At 46.2% G+C, this 9,050-nt stretch overlaps 1 non-coding gene across 1 annotated transcript; it reads right to left on the bottom strand.

The window, feature by feature from the left end:
• Positions 1-8,182: 8,182 nt before the first annotated feature.
• Positions 8,183-8,244, bottom strand: LOC125123786 (U7 small nuclear RNA). The gene has a single exon (XR_007134164.1). It is a non-coding gene; the product is annotated as a U7 small nuclear RNA (small nuclear RNA).
• Positions 8,245-9,050: the final 806 nt, after the last annotated feature.

Below are 9,050 nucleotides of genomic sequence, written 5' to 3' on the forward strand. Positions count from 1 at the left end.
TTCTTATTTGTTTGTGTATCAATTGCAGATTTTTGGTTTGTAGTTATTCTGAAGTTTTGATATGAGTCTATATGTATATGAGATTGTTTTAAGTTGTTGTTCTCTTTTTTCTTTTTTTCTTTTTTTTTTTGTCTTTTTGCTATTTCTTGGGCCGCTCCCGTGGCATAGGAGGTTCCCAGGCTAGGGGTCGAATCGGAGCTGTAGCCACTGGCCTACACCAGAGCCACAGCAACGCAGGATCCGAGCCGTGTCTGCAACCTACACCACAGCTCACGGCAACACCGGATCATTAACCCACTGAGCAAGGGCAGGGACTGAACCCACACCCTCATGGTTCCTAGTCGGATTCGTTAACCACTGCGCCATCACGGGACCTCCCTGTTATTCTCTTAATTGCAATTTCATCTCCAGTGTCCTGCATTCATACCCACCTCTTCTCATGATTTCTGATTTTGGTGGTATAATTGTGCATGGATGATTTTGTATCTTTACTGTGTATATACCTTTACTGGTGAGCCTTGTCATTTGTGGAATTTTTGTTTCCTGTTGCTGTCTTTTCTTTCCTGCCTAGAGAAGTTCCTTTAGTATTGGTTGTAAGGCTGGTTTAGTGTTGCTAATTCTCTCAACACTTTTTTGTCTTTTTGCTTATCTGTGAATCTTTTGATTTCTCCTTCAAATCTGAATGAGAGCCTTGCTGGGTAAAGTAATCTTGGTTGGAGGTTTTTTCCTTTCATCACGTTAAGTATATCATGCCACTCCCTTCAGCAACACCAGATCCTTAACCCATTGAGCGAGGCCAGGGATCAAATCTGCCTCCTCATGGATACTAGTCAGGTTTGTAACCCCCTGAGCCACAGTGGAAACTCCTACAATAATTGCTTTTAAAGGAAAGCGAATGAAGTGTTTGGGCTTATTCCCTGCCATTCCAGGCTAATTGGCAGTTTCCACTTGAGGTAAACAGATTCTGAAGGCTATAAGGGCTGTCTCCCGCATTTGTTCATGGGCACAGGTCTCAGAGTGGGCTCCCCTAGGAGCAGACAAGGGTGTAAATGCATGTGGTTTCCTTTGGGAGGTGACCTAAGGAAGTGACTGTATGGGAGTGGCGAAGTGGCAGAGGGAAGGAAATGTAAACGGTGCCTAATTGAGTCCGTTATTGCATGGCTGCTGGGGAGCTTCAGGGAGGCTCATAGAATTCACATCATAGTCATCCCACCTAAGGGGGTGGAGCTGGGGTGTTCATAGGCCAACTCAACTCATTTTGAGGGCTGTTCCTGGGGACATTTATTCTTCAGTATTTCCAGCCTGCAGACAGAGGACCCTTGGGGCCCAGATGCAGGCACTTGCAGTAGAAGCCATCGCCTTGCATGGGACTGGTGAGCCCCAAGGGGAAATGGGTCAGGCACCGACAGTATCTGCACACACTTAAAAATCTGGGATCCGTAGAACATCCCTCCTTTGCAGTGATGTGTTTCTGTTTTGTTTTGTTTTGTTTTTGTCTTTTTACCTTTTCTAGGGCCGCTCCTGTGGCATATGGAGATTCCCAGGCTAGGGGTCTAATCAGAGCTGTAGCTACCAGCCTATGCCAGAGACACAGCAATGTGGGATCTGAGCTGTGTCTGCAACCTATACCACAGCTCACAGCAACGCCGGGTCCTTAACCCACTAAGCAAGGCCAGGGGTCAAACCAGCAACCTCATGATTCCTAGTCAGATTCGTTAACCACTGAGCCACGACGGGAACTCCATGTTTCTGTATTTTTCTCTCTCTCCAGACTGTGAACTCTCTGAGGGCAGGACCATATCTCGTTTTCACGCCCACTGTCCTGCACAGATTTGGCCCAGAACAGCTGCTCAAGCACACATCTGCTGATGGACTGAATGAATGATCAAGGGAATAAGTGACTGATGATGTGAAAATACGCAGCACAGAGACGTAAAGTCAAATGCCAACAAGAGTCAGGAGGATGGTTAAATGAGTGACAGTTCAGAAAGAAGGAAAATTGGAAGGTGGGACTTGTGGGCACATGGAGAACACATGTCCTATCAGTGGGGACAGCTGCTATTCAGCTTTGAGTGACTGTCACTTCATGGGACTTCTATCCATGACGGCTGGACCTCTTGACTTTTTAAAAAAGAAAAACCTAGGAGTTCCCATCATGGCTCAGTGGTTAATGATTCCGACTAGGAACCATGAGGTTGCGGGTTCAATCCCTGGCCTTGCTCAGCGGGTTAAGGATCTGGTGTTGCCATGAGCTGTGGTGTAGGTCACAGACGCAGCTCGGATCTGGCATTGTTGTGACTGTGGCATAGGCCAGCGGCTACAGCTCTGATTAGACCCCTAGCCTGGGAACCTCCACATGCCATGGGTGCAGCCCTAGAAAAGACAGAAAGACAAAAAAAAAAAAAAAAAAAAAAGAAAAAGAAAAACCAACCCAGACTCTACATTATAAACAATTGTTCCTAGTCGGCTTTGTTTCCACTGCGCCAAGATGGGAACTCCCCACATTATGTAAAATTTCTTGATTTTTATATTTCTTTTTCTTTTGTTTTTTCTTTTTCTTAGAGCTGCACCTGTGACACATAGCAGTTCCCTAGCAGGCTAGGGATCAAATCTGAGCTACAACTGTCAGCCATAGCCACAGCTACAGCAACACCAGATCCGAGGCACATCTGCGAACTACACTGCAGCTCGCAGCAACCCCGGATCCTTAACTCACTGAGAGAGGCCAGGGGTTGAACCTGGATCGTTATGGATACTAGCTGGATTCATTACCGCTGAGCCACAATAGAACTCCTTGATTTTTAAATATGGTCAATGATATAAAATATTTGAAAATGAGAGATAGGTCCCTCAAACATGTCCAGGTGACATAACTCTATTGCCAGGAATATGTGGTCACCCCATTACTTGGAGCCAAAGCAGGACATAGCACAGAGTACTTCTAGAGAGAGGCAGAGGCTGCCCAGGTCCCCAGAGGTCCCCATAGGGTGTGCTCTTGAATATTCATGGATTAGTAACAAGAATAGTCTGGTAGGGAGTTCCCGTCATGGCTTGGCAGAAACAAATCTGATTAGCATCCCTGAGGACACAGGTTCTATCCCTGGCCTTGCTCAGTGGTTTAAGGATCCAGCATTGCCGTGAGCTGTGGTGTAGGTCGCAGACATGGCTTGGATCTGGCATTGCTGTGGCTGTGTCATAGGCCGGCAGCTGTAGTTCTGATTCGACCCCTAACCTGGGAACCTCCATATGCCACCAGTGCAGCCCTTAAAAAAGACAAAAGAAAAAAACCCAGAATTGTCTGGTAGGTTCATGTCGTTCCTTAGGCAGGAGACTTGGGTTCTAGTGCTGGCAGACTTGGGGGGAACAGCCTTCTATTCCTGAATCTGTCAAGGAGGAGCATTAAGGCCTGACCTCTCTTGTGGGAAAGGTTAATATGTTGATGAATGGGACAGTCTTTTATAATCTCCAAGCCCAAGTTTGGTTGGTGTCCTTCCCAGAACTCTCCCTGCTACCACTGAAGGCTGTTTGCAGAGCATAAGGTTTTTCGAGGCTCTCTTCCCTTCTCTCTGCTAAGCCCTCTGAGCCTGCTCTGTTTGTCAGACTCCTATTTGGGGGCCTTTGCCAGGTGCCTGGCAGCTTCATGGGTGGTGTGCTCAGCCTTGATGTGCCCCTCTGGGCTGCCACCTTCTGGACCCCTCAACCTGGGTTTGCAGCCTTGAGCTCATGACTCAGAGAGGTGGCTATGAATTTAGTTCCTGCTTTGGAGGCACTCATAGCCCAGGGGAGGCAGAACCTACTCCATAACAACACAGATGCTAAGGATCAGCGGCATTCCTTTGTTTACCAAGCCCCATTCCTTTTCTTCCTGAGCATGTAGCCAGACTCCCTTGCAACTGGGTAAGATCATGTGACTGAGTTCTGACTAATGAAATGCGGGCAAAAAGTATTGTAGACTGATTCCTGGCTTGGCCCATGAAAACCTCCTGTGCAATTCTCAACATACTTCCTCTTTCACCTTCCACTGGATAGATGGGGAGAACTCCAAGCCCTGAGAAAAGTAGGAGCCACAAGATGAAAAGGGCTTGGGTCCCTGAATGCACAGAGTAGAAATTTCCAGTCTCCAAGTGAGATGGGTTGTACTGTGATATGGGGAACAACCATTACTGTGTCATGCCACTGAGACCTTGAGGTTGTTTCTTACATCAGGTAGCCTACCCTGACTGATACAACGCCCGAAGAGGAGGTGTCGTGCAAACTACCCCAGGAATCCTTGGGCCTCCTGGGGAACTCTCTGCTGGAAGAAGGGCTAGACTCTGACTCAGAGCTCATTAAGGAAGCTATAGGCTCTCTACCAGGGCAAGAGAAGTGTGGAGCTGGGAAGTTCAGATCTGCTTCCGCATACATTACAGTAAACACAGTTACATGGATTTTGTGATGCCCTTTGAGGTGGATAGAAAGAACTTCAGGCACGAATAATTGTTCCCTGGAGTTCCTGTCGTGGCACAGTGGAAACAAATCCGACTAGGAACCATGAGATTGGGGGTTCGATCCCTGGCCTCACTCAGTGGGTTAGGGATCCGGCGTTGTGAGTTGTGGTGTAGGTCGGATCTGGCTTTGCTGCGGCTTGGATCTGGTGTTGCTGCGGCTCTGGCGTAGGCTGGCAGCTACAGCTCCGATTTGACCCCTAGCCTGAGAACATCCACATGCCGCAGGTGCAGCCCCAAAAGGAGGAAAAGACAAAAAAAAAAGAAAGAAAAATTGTTCCAAGTTGTAGGGAGAGCTGCATTTTCCCATCCTCCAGGAATTCACGTCTCAGTGGTGTAGGGTTGACTTTACTTCCTCAGGGATAAAGATGCTGAGTTGCCCTTGGCAAATGGCTCTACTTCTGAGAGTCACTTTTCCTGCTCTCTATGTGAACAGGTGACAGTAAGCCTGGAGATCCTCCTGGCAGACAGAGATCCCTGAGCCCGAAGCTCCACCAGCAGCTTCTGTCCTGCTCTTGGGGATCTGGACAGACAGTACATGTTCTCTACCCAGGTCAGATCTGCTGCAGAGGGAGACAGGAAGCAGTTCAGTCTCACATCATTTGGGGGCAGATGTGTTCAAGGAGTCAACCTCTTTTCTGCATGTTTATACCATTGACACATTCTCCAAGGACTGGATTATGAGGTTCAGAAGTCTGCTGTGGCTACTTCTCACAGAAGGGAGGCTGTTGGAGCCCTCTAGATGGATGACGGCTGGAGAATAAGGCATAAGAATCAAGGCAGCTTCTGAGGGGGTGGGATGGGACAGATCCCCATATTTTTTGCAACTTCTTTGTCCCTCTATACAAGACTTAAATTTCAGGGAGAGAATCTAGTTATGCAAAGCATGAGACATCATGAGACATCCCCAAAGAGATGCACAGATTTCTAGGACCCCCCCAGATTTCCCTGGGGATGTTCCACTTTGCTGATACCACTGCAGGACTAGAGGAGGTGGCCTTTGTCATTCTAATGATGGTTATACTCTCCAGGTGTGTCTCCCCCACCCCAACTGTTCTGAACACCATGGTAACAAACCAGTACAACACAGCTATAGTGCCCTCCTGAGTGATGACTGTGAGCCTGGAGGCTCCGAGGTGTATTTTCTAGACGTAGCATCACTTGGCAGGTCCAATCCTCAGAGCTGCCTGAGATCTCTTCCTGGGGTGGGACTGGCTTCGTTCTATTTCCTCTTCCTCCCTCGCGAAAGGGCAAAGAGTGCATCCTTTAAGGTGTTGTTGTTGTTATTGTTGTTACAGATTGCGCCATCTTCCTTGACCAGGTGCCTTGGTGTCTCTCAATATTAACAAGTAATCTCAAGGCAACATTTGAGCCTAGACATGTGAGTGATTCCTCCTGCCTATGCTGGGAAAAGGAGGGGTTGCAGGGATGCAGGATACCAGATGGCTCTGAGAAGAAGCCCTGTTTCAAAAGTAATTAAGGACCACAGTCCCAGGAGAACAGCATAAACCAAACTCTGAACAAAGTGGCCTTGGATTAGGCCCTGGATTTGAATTCATCAAAACAAATTATCAAGATTGTAGTGTTTCGCCACAGTCTTCTAATGCTTCACTGTTTGGTCATCTGGTCTGTGGCATCTGGAGGCAGGCACCTCTCTGTAAACAGAGTGATTTCTGCATGTGGGTCAGGGTGGATCTCTCAGAGCAGAGAAAATCGAATCAGAACAAAGATCATGCAGGGAGAAAGAGAAGGTTTAAAGGGGGCAGTCTCGGTAATGTTTTACTTTATTTATTGAATTTTTTTTCTTTTTATGGTCACACCTGTGGCATATGGAAGTTCCTGGTTTGGGGTCAAATCAGAGCTGCCTATACCACAGCCACAGCAACACCAGATCCAAGCCACACCTGTGACCTATGCTGCAGCTTGTGGCAACGCCGGATCCTTAACCCACTGTGCTAGGATGAACCTCCGTCCCAGTGCTCTAGACACTGCACCGATCCTGTTGTGCCACAGCAGGAACTCCTTACTTTCTCTTTAAACAGTCTTTAGTGTGATAGCCACTGTACATTGCTTATCTCCGAAGGCATTTATAGAGTGCTTCCAATTTGTGAGGCATTGGGAGGGATGGATGAAAACACAAATACAGAGCAGCCCTATTCTCAAAGGAGTTATAAACTAGGTATACTGATAAGTAATATTTATAGGATGCTATATAGCTTACAAGACAACTTCAGGTGAATGTCATGCCATTTATCACAGGTATTATTCAATATTTTTCCTGAGTTCTTCAGGAAATTGAAGCTCAGAGAGGTTAAGCAACTTAACCAAGTTCACAAAGCTTTCTTGGTAAAGAGACTAAATTTGAACTTGAACACTCTGCCTAAACTTCTCGCCTATGTATCCAAGGAGACAGACATATATACAAATGATGCGAAGGACTGTGTGAATCTTAGCGATTAGGAAGGAGGCAAGTGCTGTGAATGAACCACGATGTATTCAGCATAAGCTGTGATGCTGGGGTGGAGAAGGTATATCCTTCATCTCTCTACCTCCTTCCTCTAATCCCCTCTCTACATGCTGCAGAAATGATCTTTCCACAATATAAATCCAATACGGTCACTTCCAATCTTACAACCCTCCATTGGCTTCTCATTACTTTTGTGGGAAAGTTGGTGTTGCACACTGAAGATTTGCATGTTACCGTTGTGTGGTTTGGTCCAGCTGTGGTTCTCAGTGGTAGCATGAAGGAGGAAGATGTTTAATTTCTCCAAGATTGCATTATTGCCAACCAATGTGACAGAGAGTTGAGGAGTGAGGCAACCAAGTAATGACAGTTCATAGCATCCAACTGATGAAGGGAGGAGAAGGAAGATAGGAGGGCCTCAAGTTTGGGAGAAGAGGAGAGGTTGATGGACTGGAGGTCCTGATGAGATTGAAGAGTGGCTGTGGTGCAATGCTTGGGCAAGCAAGCTGGGTAGAAATGATTTTTGCAGAGGTGGGGTGCATGGATTAGTGAGTTTGGAGGAAGCAGTCTCAGATGATAAGTTTAGGCAATGATCCTCCTAATAGGTGACTGGTAGAATAATAACTCCCTCCCAATGATATCCATGTCTTAACCCAAAGGGTTCATGAGCCAAGGAAGGCAGGTGGCACTCATAAGTTGGAAAATGCAGAAAACAGATTCTCCCCAAAGCCTCCAGAAGCAACACAGTCTTGCTGACTCACTTTGGACTTCTGACCTCCAGAACTATAAGAATAATACATCTCTACAATTTGTAATTTGTAGTTTGTTACAGCACAAGTTTGGAAACTAAAAAAGTGACTGAGAGGATGGATAAGACAGTATTTGGATGACTCTTAATATACTGGATCCTCTATTTCTTGACATACTCATCATCAACTCAACTGGTGCTTCCAGAGGTGGACATGTGTTTCTCTATCGAACTCCTTCCTCCACCATGTGCAGCAATCATTTAATTTCAAAGCTCTCCCCACTCTCACCACACCTCTTACCTCCTCTTCCTACCTGGCTATCAGCAGTTGATCTGCCTCCTGAAATCAGTCAGAATGAAGTCAATGAGTTGGATTGGAAACTTCACTGAATGAAGGAGAGTTTCCAGGAGGTTACGACAAAGATGGAGAAAGGTAGGTACAACTTGTCTTAGTCTCAAAGATGTAGGAATTTTTTTTGGTGTGTGTGGGGCTTCCTTGTGCAGACCAGAAAACCTGCTAGACAAATTCTAGAGGAGCTGTAGCACTGATGCAGGAATTTTTAAAGACAGAGAAGGCATATTGGTCTTCTTGGGATCCTCAAGTCTATAAAAAAAAAATCATGCTCTATATGGGAAAATGAGAAATATTATTTTTAGATCTTTGAGAAGGAGGAAAAGAGAAGCCAGAATGAGGAGAAGGAAGAAGAGGAAAAGATTTAAGAGAGAGAAGTCTTCAATATGGAAGAAGGCTGGGGACCATTTGTGATGATGGGGTAGCTAAAATAGCCTTTAAGAGCAGTTGTACTTACGTAGTTTTAAGTCATTTGCCCCCCCCCCTTTTCTGGTCTTTTTAGAGCCTCATTTGCAGTGTATGTAAGTTCCCAGGTTAGGAATTGAATTGGAGCTGTAGCTGCTGGCCTACACCACAGCCACAGCAAGGTAGGATCCAAGCCTTGTCTGCAATCTACACCTTAATGGCAACACTGGATCCTCAACCCACTGAGCAAGGCCAGGGATTAACCTGCAATCTTCATGGATGCTAGTCAGATTCATTTCCTCTGAGCCACCACAGGAACTCCCAGTCATTTGCCATTTTATTATATGTATCTCATGGCCATGGCTTTCCAACAGCTTTGGCAAAATGTTCTACCTTCTTGCTTACATCAATGGGGTTTTGGATATCAAAGATGGGATTTGTTTTTACCTGTGGATAAACTTGGTATGGAAAAATATGGCAGGAATCCAGGCTGAGGTGAGCATCCAGCCATCCATCCACCCATCATCTATGTGTCCATCATCTACCTCTCATCCATCCACCCATCCATCCGTCATCAATAACCTATTACCCATCACC

Source organism: Phacochoerus africanus, chromosome 3 (assembly GCF_016906955.1).
Source record: "Phacochoerus africanus isolate WHEZ1 chromosome 3, ROS_Pafr_v1, whole genome shotgun sequence".
NCBI lineage: Eukaryota > Metazoa > Chordata > Mammalia > Artiodactyla > Suidae > Phacochoerus > Phacochoerus africanus.